The sequence below is a fragment of the Geotrypetes seraphini genome, chromosome 3, assembly GCF_902459505.1.
Source record: "Geotrypetes seraphini chromosome 3, aGeoSer1.1, whole genome shotgun sequence".
NCBI lineage: Eukaryota > Metazoa > Chordata > Amphibia > Gymnophiona > Dermophiidae > Geotrypetes > Geotrypetes seraphini.
The window spans coordinates 270927500-270950948 of record NC_047086.1 but is presented as its reverse complement, the minus strand read 5'-3'; the positions used below and the strand labels follow the sequence as shown (position 1 = coordinate 270950948).

Genomic DNA, 23449 nt, shown 5'->3' with positions numbered 1-23449 from the left:
CAATTTACATGTACAGTATAGCCACGATTTCTACATGCAGATGTCTCTAAAATGACTTGCTTAACCTTTCAGGTAAGATTGATAGGGATATTTTTGCCATTACATTCACCAGTCAATTCACTACTTTGTACATCTGTAAATCCCTAGAAGAGCTCACTTAGGCACCTAAAATGTTGTTCTGCCTAGGCAAGTCCCTTATAAAATTTCCCCTTAGCAATCGAATATCATTTTTTTTTTAACGTGCAAATATTTGCAGAAAGCTCAGTCGTCTGAGTCTGAAGAATGGCAGCATTGATTTGCTTCTTAGTTTCCGAACCTTACATGTTACTGCCAAATGAAACACAGACTTGAACAAAAATGAACCCTTAGGAAAACAATCAGGCGTCTCAGTGTGCCAGTAGAAAGGATAATTAGAATTTGGAAGGCACAAAAAAAGGGCTGGGGAGAAGGATCCGTGTCACCCATGTCTAAATCAGGTTATGTCGTTGACTTAAATTCCCACATTTTGCAAGGCTATTTGTGGACTTCCTTCCTCTTCTGTAACCAGACGAATAGCTCGTGTTTTTCCTCCCCGAGGACATGATTTGGTTTTACATTAATTGCAGAAAGCGATGTGCTATCTCCTTTTCAATTCATCATAAAATTGTTTTTGGACGTGGGAACTGGGAACGCAAATATAGGCAAGGATGCCTAGTCCTCTCACTGAAGGGCAGGGTTAACCGTGGATTTTATTTTGGCAAGTGTTGCAGCCAAGTTTCCTGTTCGGGGGCCCTGCCCAGAGCCCACTCATTTTAGCTGTGACTGGAGCCCTGCATTGTCAGTCTGAAATGAACCACAGGCAGCTTTTTCAGGCGTTTGCTCTCTGCTGGCCTGCGACCTGCTTTGGAATACAGTGATCTTCGCAAGCACTTCTCAGTCCCATCCGCCACTGCCTCCATTCCCGGCTCAAAAGGGCGGGCAATAGCAAAACCAAGAAAAAAATAAGGGAACAAAATCAAAACAAATGTAGACGGTACAAGTTTGCTGAGACTGAGAGAGCCGGCAGATTGCACAGGTAGTCGTGCTGCTTGGACTGTTAAATCTGAGAGAGAAAGCTGCCACCTTCCTGCTTTCAGTTGCAAAGAAAAACATTTATTTGGGGGGATTGACTTCACCACCAAGCAGCTCAGATTTTTTTTCTTCTCCAGGATAAGACTGACTGAACAGAGGAATGTAGAAGGCATGTTGAAAGAAGGGGGGCGACTGCAACAAACCGTTGAGTTCTACCCTGTACTGTTTGCTGGGAAGTGCACAGGCTGGAATTAGGCGTTGAGTCTAGATTTGAATACTGCAACAGAAGGGTAAGTACATCAATAACTCGGCTTCTAGCTGCTTAATCCCTGCTCTATTGCGATTAGCTAGAACTCTTCTGCTGCGAAGTCTTTTAACTGTTTTAAGTGTTTAGGGGCCATGTAAAAATATGTCATCAACCATAAATCAGCCAAAATACGGTAATGGTTGCATGTATTGCTGCTGTTAATGAGTCGCAGAGGTGTTGCTGTGAAAGACCTGCAAAATGTAACTACCTCTCACGGTGGTAAATGACAGTTTCTTGCATTAATGCATCTGCAAAGCTCTTGCATGCTAGTTTTACATATATTAGCGCTGCTCACAGAACAAACTAGCTTGTACTGTAAAGGGACCGATGTAAAAAAGAACACAAAAAAGCCACCCAAACACCTTAATTCAGAAGCATGCACAAACGCCTAGGAGATGATTTTATAACTGGAAGCCTTGAATTGAAAATATAGAATAGAAACAAAGAAACAGAAAAATGAAAGCAGATAAAGACCTTATGGCCTATCTAGCCTGCCTATCCATGCTCTGCCATCTATTATCCCTTCCAGTAGCATAGTAGGGGGGACGACGACTGCAATAGGCACCATCTTCATGGGGGTGTTGGCGTCTGAGTTAGAGAATGACACAGGGATAAAGTTGTTTCTGTCCCTGTGGGGTCTATCTCCATCCCTGTCCCCTCCCTGCAAGTGCTGTCCATGTCCCTGCTTCATGTCTAAACTCAGTCCTTAACTGCACAAGCTTTGAAAACTTATTAGTGTTTGAAGCTTGTATAGATGAGGACAGAGCTTGCAGGGATGAGGCAGGGACAGGGACAGAACTGGTGGGGACAGGACAGGAATGGAGAAAGATTCCACAGGAAAAGGGAAAAATTTGTCCTCCTGTCATTTTGTAGCCATCTTGCCTCCCCATGTACTTCTTCCACCTGCTGCTCGCACCAGACCAGGGCAGGATTAATTCTTCGAGGGCCCCTAGGCACACAAGTACACTGTCGTCCCTCCCCCCGGCCTTGCCCCACTCCTGCCCCACTCCCATTTATCTGTTTTCTTATTTACTTCTTTATTTCCACTTATATTTCTTTCTTTTTTAATTCAAAACAAAGATTAGTATACCAGTGCACAGTTTTTCTTCTATGCCACCCCCAAACATCTCTGAACAAATTCCCCTTCCTTCCATTCCCTTCCCACCTACTTACCCAGTACTTTAACTCTGAACCCTTTCCATACATATATAAAAGTGTTCATATATTATAAAGCAGTAATACTATCTAAAATATAAGTCTATATTAATAACCAAGTTTACAACGCCTCTCAACTGCCTCACTCTGTGTTAACCAACTGTAATCCATATGTATGTATAAGCAACCAAATTTGTAACTCCTCTAGTACGTTCCACTCCATATATGTTAACTTGTAATGATACAACAAGGCAAGCGGTCCACCAAAGAATCCAACATGAAACAAAAGATCGGTAGAAAAAAAGGAGATTCAAATCAGGTTTATTCAAGGCGCTCCCAAGAACTATGCCCGATGCATTTTGTCAAACAAGGCTAGTCAACGCTAACAGAAAACCATGTCTTTCATACACACAGAACACAGATACACCCTCACCCAGTATGGAATAAGTAATCACAAACTAAAAATAGAAATATGTAGATAAAGGTTAAACTGAACCGTCAAGAAGCCAAACTGCAAACAGTGAAACACCACAGAAACAATGACACATAGCCCCCTAATACTCTGCAAAATATAAATACAGCAGATGTAAATTTGAAGAAACTGACAAATTTTGATCACTATTGAAAATAAAATCATTTTTCCTACCTTTGTTGTCTGGTGATTTCATGAGTCTCTGGTTGCACTTCCTTCTGAATGTGCATCCTTTCTTTCTTCCTCCTGCATGCTTCCTTTCCTCCAGACCTCATCTCAACTAACATCTCTCTCTGTCCCTCCATGAGTCTAGTTTTTTTCTTCCTCTCTCCCTGCCCCTCCCCTTTCTTTCTTTTTCTTCCTCTCTCTCCCTGTCCCCTTTCTGTCTTTCTCTCCCTGCCCCCTCTTTCTTTCTTTCTCTCTCCCTGCCCCTTTCTATCAGGCATTCTTTTTTTCTGCACCTCCCCTTTCTTTCTTTCTCTCTCTCCGCCGCTGCTGTTGATTTCGCCAAGCCTCTGCCCTCGATTTTCCCCTGCTTCCCCGACGCGATGGGCCCACAAGCCTTCCTGCCCGACGTCAATTCTGACTTCGGAGAAGAAGTTCCATGCCAGCCAATCGCTGCCTGGTTGGCCCAGAACTTCAGAATTGATGTCGGGGGAGGGGGGAGGGAGGAAGAAGGCTTGTGGGCTTGCCGCATCTGGGAAGCAGGGGGAAAGCAGACGACCATCGCGGCTCAAAAGAGAAGGCAAGGGCCCGGGGCAGCTGCTCTCCTTGCTCCCCCTTAATGCCGGCCCTGCCTGCCAATTTAGCTGAGAAGGAAAGAAGGAAAACTGCTAAATTTCTTGGGGGGAAAGATGAGGCATTCTGACAGTACGGGGGAGGAGGCGAGGCAAGAGATCACTTCTCCCCTGCAGCCAAAATTGTCCTTTTCAGAGGGGCCCCGACGCGGCAGCTTTTCTCACAAGCTGCCGGCAGCTGCCCCGAAGTTTTCCCTCTGACGTAACTTCCCGTTTCCGACAGGGCAGATCGCGGCAGAGGGAAAATTTTGGGGCAGTCGCCAGCAGCTCATGAGAACAGCTGCCGTGTTGGGGCCCCTCTGAAAAGGACAATGTAGGAGTTCAATCACGAAGTTTGGACCACGGGGCTCCCTGGATATGTTAGGCCCAGGGCAGCTGCCCTGTTTGCTCCCCCCCCCCTAACGCCGGCCCTAGGGTCCCCCTGATAATTCCAGACCCTAGGCATGTGCATCCTTTAATCCGGCCCTGTACCAGACTTGTATTCTTTCTGATGTCACTTCCTGGCGTGGGCAGCAGGTGGAAGATGCTGCTCACGCCAGTGAACAGTTCAAGAGGTATGCGGGAGCAGGGTGGGGGCACACTGTGCAGTGGGGAAGAGTAGGGGGGCACACAGCAGTTGCTCCCTCGCTACACTCTAGATCCCTTCCTGTCCCATAGAGATCCAATGCAGTTGTCCTAAGCTTTCTTGACTTTAGATACATTTTTTGTCTCCACTGAGAGGTTTTCTGTGAAAAAGTATTTTCTGAGATTTCTTCTGAATCTGTTCCCTTTCACCATGGATATAGTTTGGGGGTGAGAGGGGAATATTGCCAACCTAATCAGCTTGCCATCTTTATACTAACTTCTGGTGTCCTCCTGAATGGCATGGCTTCTACCTATCTAGCTTTCTACCCCCTGCAGAGTCAGGTATAAATCTCCCCCTCAGTGCTGAAGTCCTTTATCTTCCAACCACTGTCAGTATCAGTGAAGTGAACCTGCTGCCTTTGTCCTGCCATAGAAGTCTTCTCTTTCTGCAGCTTTCCGCATAAGGGAACAGGAAGGCCTAAAAGAGATAAGGCTTCCGGGATAGGCCAAAGGCTCATGCCATTAATGCTTCTGTCAACGAAGAGGGGACAGATAGAAGAGCAATACCGGACTCCATGGGGTGTGGAAAGAGAGGCCACATCAACATGATACCGGACCCGTGGAGGGGAGTGGGAGGAGAGAAAGAGATGAGCACTTGCATGGGGGAGGAGAATGGAAGGAGAGAGAGAGAGAGAGAGAGAAAAGCAAGAACCCATGGCTGGGGATAGGGAGAGAGATGCTTCCATGGAGGACGAGAGAGAAGCTAGAACTTTGTTGAGTTGTTGGGGAGAGGGAGAGAGAGAGAGAGAGAGACAGATACTGGGATGGAGGGACTGAGAAAAATGATGGATCAAGGGAGGGGGTGGGAGTGAGAGTGATGGAGAGAGAAAAAGAAAGAGAGATGCAGTACCATGGGGAAGGGGGCAGGAGAGAGAAGGAAGAGATACTGGCCCTAAGGTAGGGGTGCAGGAGAAAGGGAAAGAAGAAAGAGAAACTAGATTGGGGAGGGTAGATACTGAATATGAAGGGAATAGACAAGAATGATGTTCCAGAGGGGCAATACTAGATAGGACAGAAAGGGACATAGAGGGACTAATGGTGGACAGAGATGACTCTCAGATCTACCTCTCCACACCAGATATCTCTACAGGAATCCAGGCCTGAATCTCAGCCTGCATGTCTGACATTGCTGCCTGGATGTCTTGTCACCATTTAAAACTGAACCAAGCTCCTTAACTTTCTGCCTAAACATCCCTCCCCCTCCCCCATTCACTATTTCTGTGGACAGCATTTCCTCCTTCCTGTCTTGTCAGTTTGCAACCTCGGGGTCATCTTTGACTCCTCTCTCGCCTTCTTCGTTCAAATCCAATAAACTGTTAAAGCCTGTCGCTTCTTTCTCTATAATATTACCAAAATCTGACCTATCCTTTCTGAGCACACTACCAAAACCTTTATCCACACTCTCATTAGCTCTTGCTTGGATTACTGCAACTTCCTTTTCTCAGGTCCTCTGCTCAACCACCTCTCTTAAGAACATAAGAACATAAGCAGTGCCTCTGCTGGGTCAGACCAGAGGTCCATCATGCCCAGCAGTCCACTCATGCGGCGGCCCATCAGGTCCAGGATCCTCTATCCATACCCTTCTATCCCCTTTTCCTTCAGGAAATTGTCCAATCCCTTCTTGAACCGCAATACCGTACTCTGTCCTATCATGCCCTATGGAAGCACATTCCAGGTGTCCACCACCCTTTGGTGAAGAAGAACTTCCTAGCATTGGTTCTGAATATGTCCCCTCTTAATTTTTCCGAATGCCCTCTCGTTCTTCTCTTCAATCCATGAAAAATTCTGCTGCACAACTTATATTCTGTGAGAGCTGCCATACTCACATTACCCGTCTCCTCAAGTCACTTCACTGGTTCCCCATCCATTTCTGAATACAGTTCAGACTTCTCTTACTGATCTACAAGTACACTCACTTTGCAAACCCCTCAATATCTATTCACACATTTCTCACCCCCCCCCCTCCGAGAAATCCATTCATTGGGCAAGTCCGTTCTATCTGCACTCTTTTCCTCCACTGGCAACTCCACACTCCATCCTTTCTATCTTGCTTCACCATAGGCATTGGACAGACTACCTGAATCATTACATCATACTCAATGTATTCATAAATGATCTAGAAACAGGGACGAAATGCAAAGTAATAAAATTCGCAGACAACACCAAACTATTTAGTGGGGCTAGGACTATAGAGGACTGTGAAGGTTTACAAAGGGACCTTAACAAACTAGGGGAGTGGGTGATGAGATGGCAGATGAAGTTTGTGACCGGCAAACTCTAGGCAAGGTGTCTGGGATCACCGATGACAGATAAACTCTTGTGAGCCGCAGCGGGCTGAACAAGGATGTGATAATTCAGTGTTCAGAATAAGGAACACCATCAAAAGTCATAGGCACAGCTTCAATGAAATTAAGACTTTTAATCTTCCAAAATAACAAAAAGAAAATCAATGACTTATTTGTCAGGATCATTTAATTGAAGTCAGCGGGCTTCCCATGCACATTTCCCCATAATGTCAGAAAATAGTCCCTGGGTTGAGAAAAACAAAAGAGTCCAAAATCAAATCTCAAAAATCTCTCCTCAACAGAGGTAAGTTCTCTTTCAGTGTGCAGTCCAGCAAGAGTCCATAATAAAAAGAAAAGAAAACTTTTCCCAACTTCTGGACTGTGATAACCTAGCTCCAAGTCAGTGTTACTATACTGGCTTCTTCAGCAGCCGAGTGCTGGAAAGACACTATGCTCCGTGTGGTCTTCAACTGCCAGTAATCAGGCCCACTATTCCACCATGAAACATGGGGGAAACCCCACTGTCTCAGCGTACCACAGTTCACTTTCCCTCACCAGGAAAGAACAATTAAACTTTCAAAAAGGAAACACAAACTTCAAAAATAAAGTTCTTGCTCAGTTCCATAGCAGAGAAAATTATCTCATTAGCAGGAGTTAGAATTATTCAGTTCTTAAAAACAAAGCAGGCAAAACAAACTTGAAGTAATCTTATCCAAAACTTAGATACTTGTTTTCATGAGACAAACTTCCATGGAAGTGCTTTCAGGAACCAGCACAGCACCAGTATCAGGACTTATTTCCAGTTCCATGGCAAGAGATTCCTCCTCTGATTTGCGAGGTACTTCTTCACCAGCCTCTGAAAACTCCATGGACTCAGGAGCTTGGCTGCTATCAGGAGCTCCCAGTCCTGAGAGCTGTGACCTGCCCTGCTGCTGTTCCTCCCTTCTCTGATTCTCCAGTAGCTTAGTCCTCAGAGATAGCAGCTTGCAGCCCCGCCCCCAACCCTCAGGTGAAAAGGATTTCTTGTTAATCACCTTGGGACACAGAGGGGGATGGGAACCTAGCCCTGCTGCTCTACTACACCCTCTACAGAACCTGTCTGGAAATTCAGCTTCTGGGTCATGAAATGATTCAAAAGGAGGAATATGGGAAGGGCCTGAATTAGAACTGTGACCTGCACTAGGGACATCCCTAGCAGGCATAGTCCGCTTATCACAAGTTCAATGTAGAGAAATGTAAAGTCTTGCACGAAACAGAAACCTGAGATACAGCTACACGATGGGAGGGCTGTCATTGAGTGAGAGTACCCAAGAAAGGGACTTGGGGGTAATAGTAGACAAGACAATGAAGCCGTCGGCGCAGTGGCCGCTAAGAAAGTGAATAGAATGCTAGGTATAATCAAGAAGGGTATTACAACCAGAACAAAAGAGGTTATCCTGCGACTGTATTGGGCGATGGTGCGCTCACATCTGGTGTACTGCGTCCAATATTGGTCACCGTACCTAAAGAAGGATATGGCGATACTCGAGAGGGTTCAGAAGAGAGCGACACGTTTGATAAAAGGTATGGAAAACCTTTCATACGCCGAAAGATTGGAGAAACTGGGGCTCTTTTCCCTGGAGAAGCGGAGACTTAGATGGACATGATAGAGACTTACAAGATCTTGAAAGGCACAGAGAAAGTGGAGAGGGACAGATTCTTCAAACTTTCGAAAACTACAAGAATGAGAGGCCATTCGGAAAAATTAAGAGGGGACAGATTCAGAACTAATGCTAGGAAGATCTTCTTCACCCAATGGGTGGTGGACACCTGGAATGCACTTCCAGAGGGCGTGATAGGACAAGGTACGGTATTGGAGTTCAAAAAGGGTTTGGACAATTTTCTGAAGGAAAAGGGGATAGAACGATATAGATAGAGGGTTACTATACAGTGGGCCCCTGTGTGAGCGGATTGCTGGGCATGATGGACCTTTGGTCTCACCCAGTAGAGGCACTTCTTATGTTCTTATACTCCATCTCTAGCAGTATTCAAATCCAAGCAAAAGGCCTACTTTTTTGAGGCTGCTTTCAACTCCTAACTCCCACTCACTATAAAATTACCTATGTCCATCCTATCATTCTCTCTGCAAGAAACTCCTCAACCCCATCTACTGCATGCTAAATGTACAGCGCTGTGTATGCCTTTCAGCACTATTGAAATGATAAATAGTAGTAAGATAACCACATAAATAGGACTGCATAAAATACAGTTCATCCTAGCCGGTTAAGTGCTGAATATCACATTTAACCAACAATGTTAAATGCGGCCTCATATAGATGAAATCTACTCAGACTATTGGACACCACCATGTGGGGTACCACAAGAATCCCCTATATCATTATCCCTACTATATAACATCTTCATGACCACACTCAAATCAGTCAAACTAAACCCTAGAGAATGGATATTCTCATATACCGATGGCATCCTTCTACTAATCCCCACAGACCCATATTCAACTAACCTAACACCGTTATCACTAGCTATAAATAAAATACAAGAATGGGCAACAAAACACCTTAAATTAAACACTGAAAAAAACAAGCTACACTTCTCCCTCCGGATTCACGGGGGATAGGGGCAGAGCCGGACCGCGAATGGTGAAATACCACAAATATCTTCTGGTCCGGCTCTGACCCACCCCCGCCTCTCTCCTGCCTTCCTCCTGGCATCCCGACCTTACCTGGTGGTCTAGCGGGCTTTCGGGGCAGGAGTAATCTTCCTACGCTCCTGCCCCGTGCAGATCTCCAATAGGAAATAGCTGCTGTGAGTTCCCGTAGTCTCTCGAGACTACGACGGGAACTCCCCACAGCCATTTTCTATTGGCGATCTACATGGGGCAGGAGTGTAGGAAGATCGCTCATGCCCCGAAAGCCCGCTAGACCACCAGGTAAGGCTGGGGAGAAGGCTAAACTGTGGTTATTTTTTCTTTTTTCCCCCCTCCTCAAAAAATCGCGAATATGTGAAATCGCGATTGCCGAAACTGCGAATGGGAAGGGGGAAGTGTATTATGGTTTGGGCAAAAGACTCATCTCAACTCCTACTCCACTGACAAACGGAGTCCAACTCAACATTGAGAAGTCTTCTAGGGTCCTGGAAGTCACTCTAGACAATTCACTGATATTTGAGAACCATATCAACTACACAATCTGGAAATCATATGTCACAATTCAAAAGCTGAAAAGGATTAGACCCTGTTTCTTCCGCTAACACTACAGAATGCTTGTTCAATCAGTAGTACTGTCATTACTGTAAAGCACTTCTCACAGGCCTACCAAAGAAACAAAAGAAAAGATTGCAACTAATACAGAATACAGCAGCAAGACTCATATTCTACAAATCGAGGTTTGATCATGTCACACCATTAATTATAGAACTTCATTGGCTTCCCAGTGACAAATGAATCAAATTCAAAATATGCTGCCTAGCTTTCAAGATTTTACATGGAGAATCTCCTGAAAATTTCTTCCCTAGATACACAAAGTTACTTGGAAGACAAAATGAACAGCGCAACACAAACTGCATGAGATTATCCTTCCCATCTCAAAAAGGAACAAAGTACAAGAGCCAACATAATTCCTTTAGCTACCAAGTGACAAAAACATGGAACACACTACCAGTAAAAATCCATACTGCTTCTATATATGCTTTCATATACCGCAAATTCCTAGAACAATTAGAACATAAGAACATAAGCAGTGCCTCTGCCGGGTCAGACCACAGGTCCATCCCGCCCAGCAGTCCGCCCCCGCGGCGGCCCAACAGGTCATGACCTGCCTGAATCACCAGAAGGGGCCCCCTTGCCCCCTAGGTATCTCATCGAAGTCCTATCTTCCCATCAAAGTCCTAACCCTCCGGCCATTCACCTACAAGACCTGATGAGCTGTCTATACCCCACGATCCCCTTTTCCATCAGGAATCCGTCCAATCCCTGTTTGAATCCCTGTATTGTACTCTGCCGGATCACTTCCTCCGGGAGGGCATTCCATGTGTCCACGACCCGTTGGGTGAAGAAAAACTTCCTTGCATTTGATTTGAACCTATCCCCCTTCAGTTTCTCTGAGTGCCCCCTCGTACCTGCCGTCCCTTTTAGTCTGAAGAACCTGTCCCTGTCCACCTTCTCTATGCCCCTAAGTATTTTGAAGGTCTCTATCATATCCCCCCTGAGCCTCCTCTTCTCCAGAGAGAAGAGCCCCAGTTTATCCAGCCTCTCGGCGTATGGGCAGTTTTCCAGCCCTCTTACCAGTTTCGTTGCCCTCCTTTGGACTTTCTCAAGAACTGCCAAAGGAGGGCAACGAAACTGGTTCAAACAATTCCAACAATCCTGGCCAGAAACATAGTCCAACCTGGATCTGATCACTATAACTAAACTCACACAATATTAATCACAAATTCATCAACAGTAGTACTACCTGATGTTTTATATCAGTGATCGTGTTATAATAACTACTTATTATAATCCGATTTGTCTATGTACCATAACCCACATGAATATTGTTTGTAACTGCTCTGATTATTTGTTGATTGTTTGTAACTGGCTTGATGATCTGCTATTTATTGTAACCTGCCACAAACTCCACTCTGGAGGATTTTGGGGGCTATAAGCCCACAAATGACATAGCAATGTTAGCATTTAATACTGTGATAATGCAAAGTTAGGGGTCAGTATTATTTTATATTTGAATTAAAGGCAACATAATTTAGCTCAAGTCATTTTTATTGAGTAGTTTTTGAATTTCCTTTCATTGTAGAGCAAACAAGTGCTATTATTCAGACTATTTCTTCCCTGCTAGTTGCTTCTTTGCTTACGAAAGAGTCCAGGGAATTGAAAAAAGCTTAGAAATCTGCCTTAGTTTTTCCAAAACTAAAAAACCAAAATATAGACAACACAGCCAGCAAACTTTCGTCCTATTGCCAACCTCCCTTTCATTTCTAAACTCATGGAAAAAATCATCCTGAATCAGCTCACAGAATTTCTCGACAAAACCAATGCGCTACACCCATACCAAAGAGGTTTCTGCTCCACTGAATTATCTCTGCTAGGCCTTACCTCTACTATACACTACTTCCATGATCACCGAAAATCCGTCCTTCTTATCTCTCTAGATTTGTCAGCCGCCTTCGACACTGTCGACCACCACCTCCTTATCGGCCGTCTCAGGAACTGTGGTATCACAGGTTCAGCTCTTTCATGGTTTACCTCTTATTTCAAAGATCGTAATTTCAAAGTTTACTCGAAAGAGAAAATCTCATCTCCCATTACTCAAACTTTCAGCGTTCCTCAAAGCTCTATTCTTTCTCCTTTACTATTCAATATTTTTCTCGCTCCTCTTCTCACTTTAGCTCAGTCTATTGGTTTTTCTATTTTGCTTACGCAGACGACATCCAACTTCTTCACCCTGTTGACTCTTTAAACATTAGCGAAATAGTGTCTTTCCAGCACTCGGCTGCTGAAGAAGCCAGTATAGTAACACTGACTTGGAGCTAGGTTATCACAGTCCAGAAGTTGGGAAAAGTTTTCTTTCCCCAACTCATTCAAAACACGGCAATTAAGCTTATCTATAAGGCTGGGAAATATGATCACAATCTTCTCTTCTGCAAGAAGCTCACTGGCTCCCCATTACCCACCGTATCACCTATAAAACTTTAATGCTGGTCTATAAAATCAAACTTTCGCATCTCCCATCTTTTCTCAATAAACTTATCATCCCTTCTTGCCCTTCCCGGATTCTTAGATCGGCCGATCAGAATCTACTGACCATACCTTCCATCAAAGAATTCTAATACACAAAGAAAACTAACTTCTCTGTCGTAGCTCCTACTCTATGGAACGCCATGCCACCTCAACTCCGCCTTGAAAATTCACTTGACAAATTTAGGATTAAATTAAAAACATTCCTATTCAAAGACGCTTACCATAGCACCTAAATATTTCCTCTCCAAAAGCAAACTAAATACGAACCATTTTTAAGAAGCAATCCCCTTTCTTGATGTTATATCCTTTTCCTCTCTTCCTCTCCTTTTAATTTGGTTGGATTTTTTAACAATGTAATTATTAACTTTTCCTTCTCCCTTTACCCCCAAGCTTACGTTCGTTCTTGTAATTTGTCCATTTAATGTTTACACTTCCCCTCCCCTCATAATAATTTAATTTTAACTTTTTATTTATTTATTTCTTTAACATTGTAAACCGGCCAGGTGTTCTTCGATGGTCGGTATATTAAAATTAATAAACTTGTACTTGAAACTTGAAATCCTTTACGACTTCTATTCTGTCGCCTTCAAGTTCAAAATCTTCATCATTTTCCGTGTTCATGATCTTTGTCTTGTTTATGTTCAGTTCTAATCTCATGTTATGACTTTTGGCTTTGATTTTCTCAGTAGATAAGCATGTCTTCTTTGCTGCTGGCTATAAGCGTTGTATCATCTTCATAGTGCAGGCTGTTTATATTTTGGCCATCAACACTCTCTTCTTCCAAATTTGCTTTTCTGAAGATGGCTTTGCCGTAAAGGTTGAACAGATAAAGTGACAAGATATATCCTTGCCTGATGTCACATTTTATTGGAAGCCAAGAAGTGTTGCCACTTCAGCTTCTTGATTTTCAGAGAGACTCTTTATCAGCTGAGTTATGTGTTTGGATATTCCCATTTGTGCTAGAGTTCTCCATAGTTTATTGTGATCCACACAGTCAAAAGCTTTGCTGTAGTCGATGAAGGAAAAGTATAGGGGCTTTTAGTATTCTTTGCTCTTCTCCAATATCCATCTAACATTAGCAATCTAACAACCATGGGGATGACGCTGGAGGACCTTACCAAACTAGCACAAAATTGATTTCTTTGTTGCTAGGAAACTTCTTTTTATAATGACAGGGGTTGCCATACAACTTATCTTGAGGAATTGGAAAAACTGGGATCGGTTAACTTTCTGGTGGGAATCTCTATGTCATATTTTTTAAATGGAATGTCTGATGGCTATACAACAGGAACATTATAGGAAATTTCTGGATGTTTGGGAACCATTGACTAAATTCTGTAAGGATTGATAATTGTTTGTATTTTATAGACCATTAAACATTCACATCCAGGGTGGGAGGGAGGGGGGATTGCACTGAAATCTTGAATTGAGAAATTTATGGATTGATTCTATATATTTCTTTTCTTGATTATTAGGTAGGAGGGAGGGGTAAAATTTATTGCTCATTTATGTCTGTAAGATCAATGTGCTTTTCTTGTATTATTATATGTATCTGTATTTTTTATTTTGCACAGTTGTAGCTTGGAAAATTAATAAAGATTTATATATATATATATATATATATATATATATATATATATATATATATATATATATAAAAGGAATTGAATACAAGTCAATGGCAATTTTAAATGATATTTTTTCATCTGAATTTAAAATTCTGATGTTAAATCGAGATGGCAAGAGAGGGGGAGGTTTGGCAGTTATTCTTAAGGAAGGATTTGAACTTGAATTGTTGGAGTCTAAAATGACTAGTCAATTGGAAATTTTAACCTGTAAAATTAGTAATAAGGAGTTAGAAGATTCTCTCTCCTGTATACTATTTTATTTTCTGCCTTTCTGGAAGCCCTGAATATGTATACCCTAGAGGAAAGGAGAGACAGGGGAGATATGATTCAGATGTTCAAATACTTGAAGGGTATTAACGTAGAACAAAATCTTTTTCAGAGAAAGGAAAAATGGTAAAACCAGAGGACATAATTTGAGGTTGAGGGGTGGTAGATTCAAAGGCAATGTTAGGAAATTCTACTTTACGGAGAGGGTGGTGGATGCCTAGAATGCGCTCCCGAGAGAGGTGGTGGAGAGTAAAACTGTGACTGAATTCAAAGAAGCGTGGGATGAACACAAAGGATCTAGAATCAGAAAATAAGATTAAATATTGAACTAAGGCCAGTACTGGGCAGACTTGCACGGTCTGTGTCTGTATATAGCCGTTTGTTGGAGGATGGGCTGGGGAGGGCTTCAATGGCTGTGAGGGTGTAGATGGGCTGGAGTAAGTCTTAACAGAGATTTCGGCAGTTGGAACCCAAGCACAGTACAGGGTAAAGCTTTGGATTCTTGCCCAGAAATAGCTAAGAAGAAAAAATTAAAAAATTTAAATTGAATCAGGTTGGGCAGACTGGATGGACCATTCGGGTCTTTATCTGCCTTCATCTACTATGTTACTATGTTACTATGTTTCTGCCGCTGGCCAAAAGCCAGAAAGGATTTTTGTGAATTTATTTTACATAACTCAATCACCTATTCTTATAATATTATCATGGGAGATATAAACTTACATTTAGATGAAGAGAATAATGTAGATGTTAAGGATTTTAAATTTTTTTTTATCACTACTTAACTATAGTCTCCCTCCATCTACACAAACACATGAAAAAGGTCATCACTTAGATTTGGTAGCTATGTCCACAAAGGTGACTCTAGATCAGGGGTGCCCAATATGTCGATCGCGATCAACTGGTAGATTGCAAAGGCAAAGTGAGTCGATTGCGGAGCCCATCCCGGGCTCTGTGATAGAATCGCGTTGCCTTCACAATCTACTGGGCCGATCAGCCTTCCTCTCCCCATGTCAATTCTACCGTTGGAGAGGAAGTTCCGGGGCAGCCAATTGGAACTTCCTTTCCTTTTTTTTTTTTAGTTCAATAATTTTTATTGAGTATTTTGAAAAATACAGGGAGCATTTCAAATACATAAAAACAAAATAAAGCTTTTTGTATAAAGAATCTGCAAATATATATTTAACTGTAGAGGACCATAGCAGTAAGAAAAGCTCCAAGTATTGGAACTGCTTGTGAAGACTATATGAGAAAAAGATGAGGGAGAACAGAAATAGAAATTAAAAGAGAAAGGAAAGAAAGAAGAAAAGAGAAGAAAAGGAAGGGAAGACAGGAGTGTCTACGAAGCAGAGCGTACATAGGAATCCAGGAATGACCAGGGTGATTTTTAGCTCTTCAAATTCATGGAGGTTCAGAGTATAATTTTATTCTCATATGCATAGGATTCAAATCTATGATACATACACAGAGAGTTCCACCAGAAAGTATAGTCTAGTAGCGAAGATGATTTCCAATTTTCCAGAATGTGCATAAGAGCAGTCACAAACATGGTATTGATGAGCTTAGGAGGACAGTTTGATTGTGCGAAACAGGGATGTTGAGAGCGAAGGATTATAATGTCCATAGAGATCTCTTCCGAGCAGTTAGTGATAGATTGTATGGTGTTCCAAATTTGAGTCCAAAAGGAGCGGACCAAAGTACAATGAAAAAACATATGATCAAGAGTTCCCTCCTCTTTCAAACAGTTCCAGCAAACAGAGTCTTGCTTTAAGTTGGCTCTCCGCATGCGAAATGGGGTCCAAACTGCATTCCACATAATAAAGAACATTGATTGTGAAACTCTAGAAGATAAAAGCGGGCGGTTTGTTGAAGACCAAAAGAGTTCCCAATCAATGTCAGAAAGCGGAGTGGTGAGTATAATATCCCAGTGTTTCATAGATTGAGGTGAAAAAGTGAAGGAATGATCTCTCAAAATATTATAGAAAAAAGATATAGCCTTGCCTTTTAATAGAGTCAATAAAGACCAATGGCGGATAGTATTTTTGGAAGTCATGAAGTCAAAACGTATATGCACAGAAGAAAGCACTCCAATGAGTGAGAGCCACTGTGAATAAACAGAAGAAGGCAGCAGGTATGTGGAGCAAAGTATATCAAAAGGAACTGACGCAGTAAGAGTAGACAATTGATGGGCAAACCATATACCTGCCCGCTGCCACCGTTTCCATGAGAGGGATTTGCCATGGTTTTGGATTTTGGGATTATTCCAAAGAGACATGAGTGGGCTAACATTAACTGAGATCTCAGCTAATGTATCTAAAAGATGAAGAGCATGCTGCGTTGAACCCAACAAAGAGTACCTTCTCAAATGTCTGGGTACTGACACCGTTAGTAAGCAGGAGATATGTAAAGGCGTGCATAAAAAGCACTCCATTTCAAACCAAGCAGGAGGATCTTGGGGATAGGAGTCAGTAACCCAGTAAGCTCCATATTTAGCTAGTGAAGCAATATAATAATGATAGAAATCCGGGAAGTTAAGACCACCGTTAATCTTAGAGGCTTTCAGCTTGGCGAGAGCAATTCGAGGTTTTTTCTTGTTCCAAATGAATTCAGATAGCTTCCTATTTAGCCAATGAAAAAACGACTTCCGGCATAGAAGAGGAAGCATAGAGAGAGTGTAATTAATTTGAGGTGCTAGGGTCATTTTGATGGATGCTATTCTACCCCACCAAGACAAAAAAAGTGGAGACCATCGAGATGTAGTATTTAGAACTAGATTTTTGACTTTAGATATATTAAGATCTTGAGCAAGAACCGGATCCTTATGTATTAAAATCCCCAAGTATTTCACAGCTTCATGTGACCATGAGAAGGGAAAATGAGCCAGATCTGATTGAAGAATGTTATCATTCAGAGGGAAGATCTCTGATTTCTCCCAATTGACAGAGTATCCGGATAGGAGGGAATATTGTTTGACAATATGTATAAGATGAGGAAGAGAGGATAGAGGGTTCCTAAAACATCATCAGCATAGGCTGCTAATTTGAAGTCCCGATCAGAGGAGGGAATACCGTTAATTAAGGGGCTTTGTCTAATAGCAGAAGGAAGAGGCTCCAACACTAAATTAAATAGCAATGGTGAGAGAGGACAGCCCTGTCGAGTGCCTCTTTGAAGGGAAAATTTATTGGATAAAAAGTTGTTAATCAGAATACGAGCTGTGGGTTGGTGATATAACGCTTCTTTCCAATTCGTGAAGAATGAGCCAAAATTATACCATTTCAGGACACGGAAAAGAAAAGGCCACTCCACCCGGTCAAAGGCTTTTTCAGCATCAATAGCTAGGCCTATTATAGGGTCTGACATTGTTTTAGCGTGAGCGTTAATATGGTGAAAGAGGCGCAGGTTATCTTCTATATATCTTTGTTTAATGAACCCTGTTTGATCTTTATGTATAAGAGATGGAATCACTTTGGTAAGTCTTAATGCAAGTAATTTTGCCATTATCTTGTAATCTAAGTTAAGGAGAGAGATAGGGCGGAAGTTTTTAACCAAGGTGGCGTCTCTGTCAGGTTTAGGAATTACTACAATGGTGGTTTCAGTGAAATTGAATTGTTTGTCCGGAGTGGAATGGAGGAAATCATAATATGTAAGGAGATGAGGGGCTAAGATGGTGCGAAATTGTTTAAAGAATTCGTTAGTAAAGCCGTCTGGGCCGGGGGCTTTCCCAACAGGTAGGGAAGATATGGCAGCTTCTATTTCTGATATAGTTATCGGGGAATCTAGTTCCAATTTAACAGAATCCGATATGGTCGGATGAGTTAAGGAGGAAAGAAAGGAGTCTATATCTGATTCAGGAGCAGCAAATTCGGATTGGTATAATGAAGCATAAAAATTTTCGAATTGAGAGGAGATTAAAGATCTGGTTTTGACTAATTGACCTGATGGATCTTGAATAGCCGTGATATGTAGTCTTTTGGATTTAATTTTAAGGTATCTGGCCAAAGGGCGACCCATAAGATTATCTCCCATATAATGACCAGAATTGGAAATGAAGATATCACGCCTGGCTGTACATGAAACTAAAGTATTATATTCATATTTAAGTTTTTGGATACGTTGGAGAGTAGCTGGGTCATGTAGGTGATTAGACATATGTTGTAATTCTAATGTTTTAATAGAATTTTCTAAGTCTTTTTCCTTTATCATGGACTGTTTCTTTTTCCAAGAGGCAAATTTTATCAATTCACCTCTAAGGGTTGCTTTGTATGCTTCCCAGACAATGGAAGGACAGACTTCAGGATCTTTAGAGTTATTTTCAAAAAATTCCGCTGTGAAAGAATTGATTTTTTCAACAGTTTCCTCATCTAGGAGTAAAGCGTTGTTCAGCCGCCAAGAGGGGGATTCTTTGCGTGGAGCCGAGATGGAAATATATAAAGAGACGGCAGCATGATCCGTGAGAGAGATTGGATGTATGATAGTATTGGTAAGATCTTGAATAAGAGAAGAGGATAGGAGAAAGAAATCAATTCTCGAGTAGGTATTATGTGGTGGTGAAAAGTGTGTGTATTCTCTGCCTTTCGGGTGAAGTAAGCGCCAAGGATCCACAAGGGAGAAGGCATCATTTAGAGCATGAAGAGCTGTGAAAGACTTGGATTTGGAGGGTTTGCAAGAAGAAGATCTATCAATATATAAGTCTTGGATTTGATTAAAATCTCCTCCCAATATCAGAGAACAAGAACCAAATTCAACCAGCGCCAGCTGAATCTCTTTGAAAAAATCCGGGTGATCTTTAACCGGGCCATATATATTGAGAAAAACAAAATGCACTGAGTGCACCGCAGCATGTACCAGACACCATCTTCCCTCCGTGTCTGTTTTAAAAGAATGAATAACGGGAGAAAGTTTATCATTGAGAAATATTGAAACACCATTTTTCTTTTGATGAGTTGCAGGGGAATATAAGTGAGTGGAAAATCCCTTTAGTTGGAATTTCGTGGCAGCAGCGGGTGGGAGGTGGGTTTCTTGCAAGAAAACTACATCAGGGTGTTTGTTGGACACATAATTAGCTATCTTTTTTCTTTTAATGGGATGGTTCAGACCATTCACATTAAAGGAGAAAACATGTAAATCAGCCATAGTATATGATATGCAGTGGTGAAACATAGAGTATATCTCCTCTGTCTAGAAAAGAAAACTGATATATTTGTAAGGTCAGGCAGACACTCCTGTCTAAGAAGAAAAATAGAAAGAGCATGAAAATAAGAGAAAAGAAGTCAGTAATATCAGCATAATGTATGGTCAGAAAAGAAATAGACCACATTATCATGCATATTTTAAAACATTTTAAGGGTGCTCCTGTGAGCACGGAAGAGTAACACATATGGAACAACTAGCAAAATCCACACCTAATCAATAATAGAAAACATGAGATTAATGTGCTTAACTTAACAGACTATGCAATATATGTATTTCATTACATAGCATAGTGAGATAAGAGCTTCTTGGCACAATCTGGAGTACCAAGTCTGGAATTGATTTGAACAAGCAGAGACCTCAAAGGAAACTGCACGGTTGATGTCAAGTAGAATTAAACCGCTGGATCCATCAATGGGGTACCGCTAGCCACTATCACAGGCATAGAGTTTTATTAGTTTATTATTATTATTAGGATTTTATATACCGCCTATCAAGGTTATCTAAGCGGTTTTACAATCAGGTACTCAAGCATTTTCCCTCTCTGTCCCGGTGGGCTCACAATCTAGCTAACGTACCTGGGGCTATGGAGGATTAAGTGACTTGCCCAGAGTCTATAAATTGTTGTGCAGCTACTCTGTCTGTGAAGGTATGTGGTTTCCCATCACTCCATATGCGTAGAGACGCCGGATACACAAGTGCAAACCGCACTCCCTGACGGTGAAGCGTGGAACATAGCGGCACCATCGCCTTGCGAAGGGTGGATACATGTAAGGAATAGTCATTGAATAGTAGCAGTTTTTGACCTTCATATTCAAGTCGACCAGATTTCCGAAAGGCTTGCATGATGAGCTCTTTGTCTTTCCAGTTTATATATCTAGCAATTGCTGCTCGTGAGCGGTTGTTATCCTCCATACATTGGCCCAAGCGGTGTGCCCGCTCGCAAAGAAATCCAGTCACTGGGGTCACCAGGCCAAGCTGCTTTGGGAGCCAAATCTGAAAAAAGTGGTAGAGATCTTGGTCAGCTCGGAGTTCAGGTAGCCCCACAACTCGTAGATTATTGCGGCGTTGACAGTTCTCCTGATCATCCAATCGTGTTGTCAATGCTGCCACTTGAGTCTGCAAAGCAATCACATTCTCGCGATCCTGCAGTGCTGCATCCTCATCTTCAGACACCCTCTGCTCCACTGCTGCAATACGGCCAGCATGTGCTTCAAAACGATCATTAATACAGTCTACAGCCGACTGTAATTTAAGAAGTTTATCTTCCAGGGCCACGGTGACCATTTTCGAAATTTCTTGGGCCCATTCACCCCAGTGCGCAGAGGTTAGAGCGGGAGTCGGCGACGACGCCATTTTGAGCGCGGAGCAGGCTGATTTATGTTTAGGCGTTTTTGCCGATCTTATCAGCATTCCTGTCTGATGCGCACTTTTAAACGGCTCCACACATACACAACCGTCGAGAAAGGCCCACAGGTGAGGCAGAAACAGTTCGAATAATTTTATTCGTTAGGCAGGCTAAAGAGCTCAGGGACGCTCGTGACCCCAGGCCTCTTACTGCTGAGCAGCGCTGGAGAATTCAGGTCTTTTTTTTTTTGCCGATTTCGCTGACGCTTTAAGGATTTGAGGATTCTGGCAGCAAAATATACCCGACAATGTAAAAATAATAAAGTATAAAAGCACAGTTTTATTTGAATTTAGGTGTGTGTAAGAGGAGCTGTTACACCATTCATGTGGTCTCCGTGGCGATCAGGCCACGCCCAGAGGTGCTGCTCTTGAAGAAAACTCGGTCCAGCAGGGGAATTCGGGGGCGGAGCAGGGCTCCCACGCTACCCGAAGTCACCGGGCCGAAGAGAGGAGCAGCCCCGAAGGCAGGGAGCTGCTTCTGAGGAGAGCGATGAGAGTCTCTGGGCTTCGGGGCGGAGCAACTCTCCCCAGGAACTCCTGCTGGTGGCTGGAGGGGGTCTGGTAAAGGCTGTGCACCGTTGGCGCTTTAGATTTTTTTAATTCGGGTCCCCCGCTGGTCTGGGAGAGGGGCGGAGCAAGGGCTCCCATGCTCAACTCTCCCCAGGAACTCCTGCTGGTGGCTGGAGGGGGTCCGGTAAAGGCTGTGTGCCTTTGGCGCTTTAGATTTTTAAATTTGGGTCCCCCGCTGGTCTGGGAGAGGGCGGAGCAAAGGCTCCCACGCTCAACTCTCCCCAGGAGCTCCTGCTGGTGGCTGGAGGGGGTCCGGTAAAGGCTGTGCGCCATTGGCGCTTTAGATTTTTAAATTCGGGTCCCCCGCTGGTCTGGGAGAGGGGCGGAGCAAGGGCTCCCACACTCAACTCTCCCCAGGAACTCCTGCTGGTGGCTGGAGGGGGTCCTGTAAAGGCTGTGCGCCGTTGGCGCTTTAGATTTTTAAATTCGGGTCCCCCGTGGTCTGGGAGAGGGGCGGAGTAAGGGCTCCCACGCTCAACTCTCTCCAGGAACTCCTGCTGGTGTTTTTAATAATTAAATAATTAAATAGATGAAGAAGTGTTGTTTAAAAGGAGGGAGCTCAACTGTCAGCCAGCCACCATCCAGCCTCCAAGTTCCGGAACTTCCTTTCCAACGGCAGAATTGATGTTGGGGAGAGGAATGCTGGTCAGCCCAATCCTGCAGGGAGAGGTTGGGGCAGCGGTGGCTTGGGGGCCTTTTCCCTGATGGCAGCGGCAGTGGCTTGGGGGAGGGCAGGGAGAAAGAAAGGGGGCAGGCAGGGAGACAGAAGGAAAGAAGGGAAACAGAAAGAAAGAAGGGGGCATGAAGAGAGAAAAAAAAGAAAGGGAGGCAGGGAGAAAGAAAGGGCAGGGAGAAAGGAAGAAAAAGTTGGGGGAGGGAATGAGGTCTGGAGGAGAGGAAGCATACAGGCTGAAAGCATACAGGCAGAAAGAAAGGAAAAAATATTGGATGCACAGTCAGAAGAAGAAAGTGCAACCAGAGACTCATGAAATCACCAGACAACAAAGGTAGAAAAAATGATTTTATTTTCAATTTAGTGATCAAAATGTGTCCGTTTTGAGAATTTATATCTGCTGTCTATATTTTGCACTATGGCTCCCTTTTACTAAACTGCAATAGTGGTTTTTAGCGCAGGGAGCCTATGAGCGTCGAAAGCAGCGTGGGGCATTCAGCACAGCTCCCTGCGTTAAAAACTGCTATCGTGGTTTAGTAAAAAGGGAGGGGGTATATTTGTCTATTTTTGTATGGTTGTTACTGAGGTGACAGTGCATAGAGTCATCTACCTTGTCCTCTTTGAAAAAACTCTGGAATATAAATGATAATTAACATTTTCTCTGCATACAGTGTGCTTTGTGTTTTTTTTTTAATTTTATTGTTGGTAGATCATTTTGACTTGGTCATTTTAAAAGTAGCTCGCAAGCTGAAAAAGGGTGGGCACCCCTGCTCTAGATCCTTCTATTTCTTTATGTGATAGTGACTGGTGTCATGATATCTGGTCTGATCATTTTACTTACTATTTTAGTTTAGTTTGCAATCATTTAAATTTCACAGATAACCCAAGGATAAAAAAAGATCATTTTACAAGAGGTCGTATAATCCAGAGCAATATTGGTCACAGTATGAATTGGCAGCAGAGGTAGATGAAGGGATTGATTTTTGGGATCACTGGATGAAAACAAGCACACTCATTTTAGACAACATTGCTCCTATACGAAATAGTACAAGTTGCTCAAATAAATATAATAAATGGTTTGATAATGAACTTTTAAAAATGAAACAATTAGTAAGACGATTGGAAAGAATTTGGCAAAAAACAGGAAAGCTATCAGACCGGAAAATTGGAGACTGAATATAAAAGCTTATAAACAATTGATAAAAGAAAAACGTAAAGCATTTTATTCATCCAAAATTGATTAATTAAATATGGGTTCAAAGGGTATTAACACAAAAGAACTGTTTAATT

The 23449-nt window shown here is 42.8% G+C and overlaps 1 protein-coding gene across 5 annotated transcripts in view; it reads left to right on the top strand.

Annotated features, from left to right (window-relative positions):
• The first annotated feature begins 568 nt into the window (after window positions 1-568).
• Window positions 569-23449, top strand: part of CDC42EP3 (CDC42 effector protein 3) — a 172864-nt gene continuing 149983 nt past the window's right edge. For 4 of the 5 annotated variants that reach the window (XM_033937774.1, XM_033937772.1, XM_033937768.1 and 1 more), the window contains exon 1: window positions 569-1340. The gene's annotated coding sequence lies outside the window, so the exon portion shown is untranslated. The remainder of the gene's footprint in view (window positions 1341-23449) is intronic. The other variant, XM_033937769.1, reaches the window with a different exon arrangement.